This window comes from Pygoscelis adeliae, unplaced genomic scaffold (genome assembly GCF_000699105.1).
Source record: "Pygoscelis adeliae isolate BGI_AS28 unplaced genomic scaffold, ASM69910v1 Scaffold135, whole genome shotgun sequence".
In the NCBI taxonomy this organism is placed as follows: Eukaryota; Metazoa; Chordata; class Aves; order Sphenisciformes; family Spheniscidae; genus Pygoscelis; species Pygoscelis adeliae.
In genome coordinates, this window is record NW_008824908.1 from 1,393,701 (window position 1) to 1,402,618 (window position 8,918).

The window sequence follows — 8,918 nt, forward strand, 5'->3', positions numbered from 1 at the left end:
TGACACTGAGAGGACTGTACCTTATCTTTCCACAGTGATTGCCTGCAATACGCTGACCTAGAACGTCCTTTCTAGACCTGAATTCCTTTACATAGCTGACAAAGAAATTAATTTGAAACATTTTCAATTCTGTTAATTATTTCTAAGCATCTTTACAGCATTTGTACAATGCATGTGAAGGAAAGAGGGAAAATATTTGGCATTTTTTAAAAAACAGACCCACAGTGGCAGCTGATTATTAATTTTCAGAGAAGAAGTAAGCTTATTGCAAGCCATTATGAGTTCGAAGTAAATAGTATCTGGGTTTATTGTGATATCTATATTTTATGTAATTAATAAAGTTCAATATGAAAGGCCCTGCTTTTAATAACTCATTAAGTGAATCTAGCAATGCAAGAAGCTAAACATCATTATTTCCCACTGAGATATATTTCTTTAGCACAGACTCTTAAGCAAATTTCAGGATGATTAATAGGGGGACTCAGGCAAACACTGCTCAAATCTGTTTTTCTTATGAATTCCCTTCTAAACACCACTTCAAATCTCTAAGATTACTATTATGAAACTGCTTTTTTTATGAAAGACTAGAATGGGCTAAGATAACTATCTGATTATTATTATTTTTTACACGTCAAATAATAGTGTCATCAACTGAATAAGGATGCAAGTTTCCAAATTTCATTTCACTGTTTCTCATTACTCTCAGTAAAAGAGACACAGGGGCTATGTCACTGCCAAGTTTAATGCTCATTACCCTGAGCAAACCCACTCAGGAGGGATATTCAGGCTAATGAAATGTCAGCTGTAAACAGCTGCTGTTTAAGTGACTGACTTAATACTTGTTCACAGCAAGCACAGCAACAAAACCTGTTGCAATTATTCTACTCAGAACAAAACATACCCATGTTTATCCTAAGGGACCTAACTTCGGCCCAAATTCAACAAATTATTTAACCCGTGATTCAGACTAATTACTGCTTTAAAAAGATGATTTTCATCCTGTTTTCAGGCAAGAGTTGCATTTTGGCTGTGTTATGGGACCAAGTAGCACGGCACAAGGGGAGCCGGTCAGTTGAACTAAACAGTTAATGCTGGAGACCCAAACTCCACAATACACACATTTCCAGCGGTTTTACCCTAACCCCACTTCAGTCTGGTTGAGGCACTGAATATCCATCAGCTGCCGCAGCACACGGTGTGTACTCTGGAGCCTATCGTATCCCCAACTCAGCTTCAGCTGGAAGGCAGCCCCCAGGCTCACCCTGAGTGGGGAGAACCAAAGTACAGGAATGAGGGTCAGCCGGGGATTTGCTTCAAAAACACACTCCTGATCAAAATTAATACGCTAATGTAGATATAGCCTAAGTGAACCCCTGGGTTTACTTGCATTCAGCCTTACTTTGTGTGTTTTCTACATCCTTCACTGCTGTCCTCAATATGAATTTAGGCAAGAATTATTAGGAGTAAATCTCCAGAGCCTAATTTATGCAGGCTTAAATCTGTGGCTGAACTACACCCGTAACTTTAGGGCAAATAACCTTAGCCAAAACTATTTGGATACATTACATTCCACTACTACAGGGATTGTTCTTTGCACATAATTCTTTATCCAGTTTCTTATTTCATTTAAACTCACTGGTTTGCCATTCCAACAGATTAGCTCCTCATTGTCATTCAAGGGAATATTAGCCTTTAAAATAAATACAAAAGACAATCTATTGTGCAGAGATTTTAACAATTCTGTATGGACCTGTACTGCTAAGTATTTAATGGACTCTATTCCTAAGGTCTGCCAGAGTTGAAACTAATTCTTTCTTCATGTGTGTGAGAGAGAAATTTAACTCAGCAAATTTGAATCCAGACATCTCAGGGCAAAATATGGTTCTATAGTACGGCCAGCATGGAAAGAAGGCAATGTTTAGTCCTTAAAAAAGACATTTAAATATAGGAGAAGCCATTCAGTGATTGTCTGCCTTTGCATTTATGGTGAAAAACAACAGACCTTCCCCCATGTTGATTAATGATAATTAGTTGAGCAATGTCATTTTATCCTTCAAGTATTTTCGTACTGGCCTGAACCTGACGGAGTTCAGTATCATTTAGCTTTGCTTTATCCAAAAATTGAATCATGTTCTTAGATGAAAATGCACAGAATCAGGAGATGGCCAAAGTAAGACATATTAATTGTGGGGTATTTCTTAGACTATTAGTGTTAATCCTAATAACCTTTGTGAATAAAAATGTTTTTGAATCTATTCTTTGCATGGTTTGTGATGAGAATGAATGTTTCTAACACAAATTTTAGTGCCCAGTTTGGCATTTGACTCAGTAGATTGGCATTGCTCTGAAAGTAGAATTTGACTCATTACCTAAAACTGTTTGAGCTATGTCAAGTTCTGCATTAACTACAGTATTATGGCACATTCCATGACACCTTGTATTTCCGTGCATTTTGTGTATAGCCTCGATGAGAGACACAATGTTAAGGGGGAATGCAGGCATAAGGATGCTCCTCTTGAAACAGCAGATGTCTAATGAACTAACCCATGGACCAGGGCTGGTCCTGACTCCTTGGCGTGAACTGCTACATACGTAGCCCACAGGCAAAGCACAGGTTGGATCTTTATGAACCACTATTATATCTCAGCCAGCCACTGATGCGGAAGCAGGTGGGTTCTTCAAATGGAAAGGATCTTGTTCTGAAAGCACGTGGATTTGATCCTGACCATGACGGTTTTAAGTAGTGTGAAGAACCCAAAGCGTGGATGTCGCTGTGACTGCTGTTACGCCTCTTAGCTAAGCTTCTCGTGCCTCTAGTGCTGCAGCTCGCAGCCTGGTTTCATCTGCTGCTGTTACAGATCTTACTCCTGCCTGTTCATACACCCCTGCATTACACCAAATAATTAAGACCAGTCAAGTGTTTAATATCATTATAGGGTCAATAATTTTAAGAAACTTCCCTTGTCTTTTGAGAGTTCTTGCTGCTTTTTCCTCAAATTTAATGTTGCCTTTGAAATCATAATCAATGATTCTTCTTTTCCAACATAAACATAATCTCCTTTGAGTAATCAGTGATTAGAAAAACTTTATCCCAGAGAAGCAGTGTAGCAATGTTATTTATACGAGTAAAAGAAATCCCTGCAGAAACAGATATTTACAGAAATATTACCCTAAAATCAGAATTTTCTCAGGAAATGACATGTCATTACACTATGTCTTTCTTGATCAACATGTCCTGAGTTTGAGCATAAAGATGGCAGCTCAAGTATTAAAATCAGTCACTACAAATCTATCAGCTTTACCAGTCCTACAAAACATCATCCCTGTCTAGTATTATTTAGGCTTATTTGCAGAAAATGTGGAAACCATGATAAAACAAATTTGGCATTTGATTCTCTTTCCAAGCAACTTGATGGAAAATTTTCCCTTTGACTTGAATACTGCAGAATCAAATTACTTTTCTTTTCTGTAATACCAATGGCTTATTTACACAGGCAATATCTCCAGTGTAGACCTTACAAAAAAGGTTCAGGATAACTGATAAACTGGAGATCGCTCCATTAAATGAAGTTCTGTCCATTTTCCCTGAAAATTACTTGTGGGGTGCTATTTCTTTCCTTACAGGTGTATTTTCTGTTGTTTGTATGGCCCTTGAGTTAAAATTTAACTGAGGTTTATTCTATCACCATTTCATTTTCGTGTTTGAAGAGCTTAATGAAATGTCACAAGACTGCCTTATTAAAGGGATTTGTGTTGGACTGAATTTGTAAATCAACCCTAAAGTTTCCCTATGTTGAAAGCTTTTCAGGCGTGGGTGCACAGCTGTCATCAGTGAGTTGTTCCCTGGTCTCTCCTGCTTCTAGTCACGTTTCTATGCTCTGCTTTTTTCTTTTTCCCTTTTTTTCGCCCCTCTCTGGCAGGTCGTAACGTCATCTGCAATGCAGACAACTAATGCTCACTGCTGTAAGAACTGACCTCAGCCCAATCTTCGTCGGTGAAGTGGGCCATAATGCCCTCGCTCTTCCAATCATGAAAGGCAACAAGCGCTCTTTTATAAATCTTCCCAAGCAGGCAAGAACTCCAGTTCCAGTGGTTTAACTGTTGTTAGTGATAAAAGTGTACTGATTGAAAGGAAACAGTCACAAAAAGAAAAAGAAAATTAAAACCTTTTGACATTAAGAGCTTGTTATTTAGCTTTAGACCTGAGAATGCTTTAACAAAATGTCTTCAAAGGTTTTGGTGGTACTACCACTTAAGCACATGATTAGCTATTCTGCTAGTTCTACAGAAATCGGTAAGATATCTTATGATACTCCTATCTACAGGAGCTATATAGCTAGCTACATGTACAGGTATTTTCCCCATGACTATCTGAGTAGCAATTGAGTATTTGCATTTCCTTTAAACATACGAAGTAATTAGATATTGTTTGATCACAGACACTTGTCAAAATGTTAGGAATATTGACAGTAATTTAAAGTTGAAGGATTTTTTCTGGTTTAGGACAAATAAAACCCAGGAGAGTTTTTAGAATTGCTGATAAGAGGCAATTGTTCAGGAAGATCGAACAGCTGCATGTCTGAGTTGGAGCTCAGGGTTTCTATTCTTATTATTAATTGACTCACTTTCACTTTGTGGGAACCGATGAAGAAACTATTCTTTGTGCTTGCTTGTTTTTAGAGAAATGACAACTCACAAGCATCAGCAAGGAACTGATACGCAGTTCACTTCACCTGTTGCCATCAGGTCCCGAAAGGAAAATTATATTGTGACTGTTTCCTGCATTGGGTATTCATACGTCTCTGGCCAGCAATGTATCTGAGCAACTGAAAAACTCCCCAGGAATTTACTAATGGCAAGGGAGGGAAAGAAAAATTTTGATTACTTCCTCAGTATAGCATTAAAAACTGCCATGGAAAGAACTGAGTCTACATCTCTCAGGCCTAGTCTTCCAACTGTAAGCCTTTTCCCAGGGGTAGCTGGTTTCTTTTTCTGACTTACAAATATACCTAATCAAAGCTGCAGAATCAATCCAGCCTGCCCTGTTTAAGAAGACAATACAAGAGTCTTGTATTGTATTATAAGATAATGATACGAGAGTCTTACAGGGGATAGTGCTAATATGCGAAACAGCCCTTCTGTCCTCCAGTTTGAAAATCTAGTCAGGAACAGCGACTGCAAACAAAGGGAATTCCTACTGTTTCCTCCTATTTTTTACCGAAAGTGCAGAAACTCCAACTGCAGAGAAACGCTCGTTCCCTTCTGCTCCCGTGCCAATCCGCCATTCTCCAGGATTGGATCTTGTCACATCGTGAAACAACTTGTGAATCAGAGAGGCTGTACCGTAACACAGTGAGCAGGAGGTTTAGTGGGCAGAAGCTCTGTTTCTTTCCCACAATTTTCAAGGCTTGTTTCAGTGCGTTACTTTTTATTCAGTACCTACTGTCACTCGGAGAAATTGCCAAAGAGACACTGTCACACAGGTTACACTGTATATTGTAGCTTTACTGTACTTTTCAGAGGATAAGGTATAAACATTCAATCAGATGTTGGGAACTGAGGATATGGTATCACATAAAAAGCCAATTTTTACCTCTGAGAGGAAATAAGTACAATTCTGCTGATAAATTGCAGTCATATTTCCCATACCATGCAATCATTGTGAATTTTATGCAGTCCAGCTATTGAGTAGCCATCAAAATGCCAGCACATCCACTCGTAAATCATTGAATGCTCTTGTGGGGTATTTTCACTGGATTAGCTACACCTACAATTAAAGTAGTACTTGACCCATTGTTAAATTGGATTATATTCAAATTCTTAAAGCAATTATCTCAAATACCAATTTCATTGCATAAGCTAGCATGCAATTAAAAGATTAATACCACATCCAGACTGCAATCCTAAGTGACTGAAACAAGAAAAACAAACATATTTTTGAACAACTTCTACAATTAATGATAATATAGTAAGAAAGTTAAAGAATTCTCATTTTCCTTAGAAGTATTTGAGGTTGATGAAGTAGGAAAACTTGATTCACTTTATACTGTATAAAAATATGGAAAAGGGCAGCATTAATTTTATGAGGCAGTGTTAAAACTCAACTTGCTGCAAAGTGAACCCATGCCCTTACACAGGAGAATCTGGATATGCTGCCAGTGACATTGCTGAATTTTGCAGACCATCATCTTAAGAAATCATCTCTCAAAGGAACATTCATTCCAATTATAATCCCATATTTCATCTATTACTATGAGAAAAAGGCTAAGAAAATGATGGTGGATCACTGCCATTTACATTTAGAAATGTAAATCCTACTTTACACATGCAGATCCTAACTGTTTTCAAAACACAGATGCCCACATACACTGACGAAAACTCAAGACTTCAGCTTGCAAATTTAGTACAGGTGTTTGGTTTAAGTGCTTCCAAAAGCCAAATTCTTTTTCTCTTTGTTCTGGTAAACATTTCAGTATTAGCAGCCATTTAAAATCGGTTACTCCAAACTTTATTTGCATAAATAAATGCATGTGATCCCAGCAAAATAAAGCAGCCTCTGCTTCCCGTTTCAGCTAAAGAAGTTTATAAACTAGTAGGCTTTCACTTTTTAACTTCTTCTATTAATGCATTTTCAGCAGTTCACAAAGCGCATGGTAAAATCGAAAAACGTTTTGTTTTAGCCAAGAATTTTAGGAGGTAGTTTTATTTATGTATTCCAGTATGTATTTGCTTTTTTTGTAATAACATCATGTTGTTTAGTCATGGTCCAGCCTAGAATCCACTATGATCCCGAGATCTTTTTCTGCAGCACCCCTGCCTGGCCTGTTGTTCCTCACCCGGACGTGTGTAGATGCTATCCTGCCACAAAGGAAGCGGCGTTGGTGCTCAGTTTTTCTCAGATCCTTTTGATTTCTAAGCCTGAGCTTGAATGTGTTGACAATAGCGGTGTCTGCAAATTCACTGAGTGTAGTCTTTATCCTACGATCCAGATAACTGCTGAAATTACTGAAAAGGACATGGCTGAACTAAAACTTTTTGCAGTTATCCCATTCAGTACGTTAGTCGGTTTTGACATTGAACCATTGTTAAACTGGAAAACTACATTCAGAAAGAAGTTTTCACCTACGTATGTTGTAATTTCATTTCTACGGCTATGCTACCTTAGGTTCTCCCGTTACCATTGTGATATCAAAGGGGTATTGCCCGTACCAAAAGAAGAAAACACATTTTTGAGTTTTTAAATCCAATGCCTTTACTTTGTTGTATATGTTGAATTAAAGACAGCCCTTATGAGAAGTTAGGGCAATTTATCAATTTTTAAAAGGAAGCACTTTAGCTACTGTGTACACAAAGCACCACTAACTATTTAATTAAAAAAAAATAAATCTATAGATGTGGTTTAAAGAAATGAGGATGCATCATTTAATCTTCATTGCCCTCTTGCAGGATTTCAGTTAGGAAATTGTTCAGCCATACAGATTTCATTACTGAAATCAATGGAAACATCAGTTTGTGTAAAAGCTTCTTGCATAGGAACAAAAAGGCAAGATTGGCTTTCCTTTTTTTATTTTTTTAAAACACTGTTTTTGCTTTGTCACTTTTCCACATTGTTTTCTCTCTACAGGCTCACCAGGCTCCCTCTGGTGGTTACCTAACAAAAACATTGCTTTGCTTAGGGCCACATACAAAACCGCAAATTAAAGACTGCATTTCTTTATGCAGTCTTATTCTCTAAAGAATGCTTTTAAAGAAAGCATTTATTGCTCTAATAATAATTAAGAAACTATAAATTTATTAAAGTGTAAGGCTTTGTGTAGCCTACTGTTGTGTAATCTAAATCATAATATGCTTTCTGAGCTAAAAATATTTGAAAAATCCATTAGGATTTTTTTTCTCAAGTTCTTTTGGGGTTTGGAAAGTGAGAAATAGATGATACAACTAACCAGTAGGTGAATATCCCATAATATCCGCGTTAATGATCCAAATGGAACATCTACATCCATAATTTCAGTTAAGTGACTTTTAATATCTCTCTTTACTCAGGCAAAATTCTCCAACATTGTGGATGTGTCATACTCTCTCTCAGCTGACAATTCCTTCTTCTACCTCAAGTGTGGATGCGGATTTTCTCTTGATCCCAGGGCTGTTGCAAACTAGCATGGGAGAATTTCTGGCTGAAATCTCAGTACATATGGCCCTCTTTTGAGCTGATAGCCAGACAATTTTAACATTACTATTCATTTTTAAAAGACTTTTAAAAATCTTTCCATAATCAATATCATGAAAAGTCACCTCTAAAGACACAAGAAAAACAAGCTATCTATTTTTTAGAGTATCAGTATTAATAATTTTTATATGGTAATTCTTTTTATTAAGACAGAATGATTTGAAATACGAAAAAACACAAGGCAGCCCCAGATCACAGGTCATATGCTTGACAAGTCTATTTAACTGCATCACCTTTGCAGATGAACAGAATTAAGAATAAATAATTTCTTGCTGAGATGAAGCTTCTGACACTTCTTGACTCTTCAGAACTTCTTACGGTTAAAATACCTGTATTTCATTTCCAAGAAACAGCTAAGTACAGAGATAATGAAAAATAGAAATTGTGTGATAAATACATGTTTCTTTATGATCACTCTAAGTGATAAATACTTACATTATGAATGTAGTAATATAGAAACTTCTTGTTCTTCTTGTGTTTACACTTCTTATCTTGTGTATGGAGTATCAGAAGGACTTATATCTTAGCCAGAAATGTGCAAAAAGTAAAAAACTTTCACTCTTGCTGGATCTGAGCATAGTTAGGGCACAGGAAAACGTTCAAGACTATTCTCTCCTATCTGCTCTGCAACTCTTCTATCTTTCAAGACTTTTTAGTCAATGTTAATGGTTTTATCGATTAATATCCCTAA

The 8,918-nt window shown here is 36.9% G+C and overlaps 1 long non-coding RNA gene across 2 annotated transcripts in view; it reads left to right on the forward strand.

The window, feature by feature from the left end:
* LOC103917723 overlaps positions 1-7,707 on the forward strand; it is a 9,083-nt gene extending 1,376 nt beyond the window's left edge. Inside the window, exons 2-3 of one of the 2 annotated variants that reach the window (XR_663640.1) lie at positions 2,463-2,669; positions 4,681-7,707. This is a non-coding gene — a long non-coding RNA (uncharacterized LOC103917723). Of the gene's footprint in view, positions 1-2,462; positions 2,913-4,680 lie in introns of those variants that run through there. The other variant, XR_663639.1, reaches the window with a different exon arrangement.
* The last annotated feature ends 1,211 nt before the right edge of the window (positions 7,708-8,918 follow it).